Below are 1,656 nucleotides of genomic sequence, written 5' to 3'. Positions count from 1 at the left end.
CCTCAGCCCTCGCTTTCAGCTTGACCCTTCTGCCCCTGACACTTCACCTTCTGAGTCCCAGTCTTAACATTCACTCAGCGACAAAGGTGGGCTTATCTGGAGGTCTCTGGGGAAACCAGACACAGCATTTCTGGTGGGGAGAGGAAAAGCCAAGAAAAATGACACAGTAGAATTCCAACTCACAGAAGACCAGGTGCCCTCCCTTAGAGATCTGGGCAGAAGAAAGTCTAGCTAACATCCCACCCAAGCAGAATACACATTCTTTTCAATTGCACATGAAACATTCTCCAGGATAGATCACATACTAGGCCACAAAACAAGTCTCAATAATTTAAGAGCCTTTTTCCCATCTTGCAAGATGGTGGGTGATGGTGGGTGAAAAGGCTGAGAAACCAGATACTAAGGAGAAAAAACCTGAAGCCAAGAAGGCTGATGCTGGTGGCAAGGTTAAAAAGGTGAAGCAGGTTAAGAAGGGAAGCCCCACTGCAGCTGAAACCCTGTCCTGGTCAGAGGAATTGGCAGATATTCCCAATCGGCTATGTATTCCAGAAGGGCCTTGTACAAGAGGAAGTATTCAGCAGCCAAATCCAAGGTTGAAAAGAAAAAGAAGGTGAAGGTTCTTGCTACTGTCACAAAACCAGTTGGTGGTGACAAGAATGGTGGTTAACCCGGGTGGTTAAGCTTCACAAAATGCCTAGGTATTATCCTACTGAAGATGTGCCTCAAAAGCTGTTGAGTCATTGCAAAAAAAACCTTCAGTAAGCATGTGAGAAAACTGCGAGCTAGCATCACTCCTGGGACCATTCTGATTATCCTCACTGGGCACCACAGAGGCAAGAGGGTCATTTTCCTGAAGCAGCTGAGCAGTGGCTTGCTACTTGTGACTGGGCCTCTGTCCCTCAATTGAGTTCCTCTGCGGAGAACACCCTAGAAATTTGTCATTGCCACTTCCACCAAAATTGATATCAGTGGTGTGAAAATCCCAGAACATCTCACTGATGCTTACTTCAAGAAGAGGAAACTGTGTAAGCCCAGGCACGAGGAAGGTGAGTTCTTCGACAGAGGGAGAAATACGAGATTACAGAGCAGTGGAAGGTTGATCAGAAAGCTGTGGACTCACAAATTCTGTGAAGAATCAAAGCTGTTCCTCAACTCCAGGGCTACCTCTGCTCTGTGTTTGCTCTTACAAACGGAATTTATCCTCACAAAGTAGTGCTCTAAACTTCTTACAAATAACCTAATTAAATAATTTGGTCCAAAAAAAATAGTTTAAGAGGATTGAAATCATATCAAGTATCTTTCCTGACCACAACAGTATGAGGCTAGAAATTAACAAGAAACAAACTGCAAAATACACAAACATGTGGAGGCTAAACAATATGATACTAAACAACTAATGAGTCACTGGAAAAATCAAAGAGGAAATTAAAAAGTACCTGGACACTGGGACTTCCCTGGTGGCACAGTGGTTAAGAATCTGCCTCCCAATGCAAAGGACATGGGTTCAATGTCTGGTCCGTGAAGATCCCACATGCCGCAGAGCAACTAAGCCCATGCACCACAACTACTGAGCCTGTGCCCTAGAGCCCACGAGCCACAACTACTGAGCCCGTGCTCCCCAACAAGAGAAGCCACTGCAATGAGAAGCCCATGCAC

General features: G+C 45.4%; 1 pseudogene across 1 annotated transcript; it reads left to right on the top strand.

Moving 5' to 3' along the window:
* Window positions 1–368: 368 nt before the first annotated feature.
* LOC309814557 (large ribosomal subunit protein eL6-like) lies at window positions 369–1,201 on the top strand (annotated as a pseudogene). The gene has a single exon. The product of its transcript is annotated as a large ribosomal subunit protein eL6-like (transcript).
* Window positions 1,202–1,656: the final 455 nt, after the last annotated feature.

The sequence above is a fragment of the Mesoplodon mirus genome, assembly GCF_964341445.2.
Source record: "Mesoplodon mirus genome assembly, chromosome: 13".
Classification (NCBI taxonomy): Eukaryota; Metazoa; Chordata; class Mammalia; order Artiodactyla; family Ziphiidae; genus Mesoplodon; species Mesoplodon mirus.
This window is presented reverse-complemented; position numbering and strand designations above follow the sequence as displayed.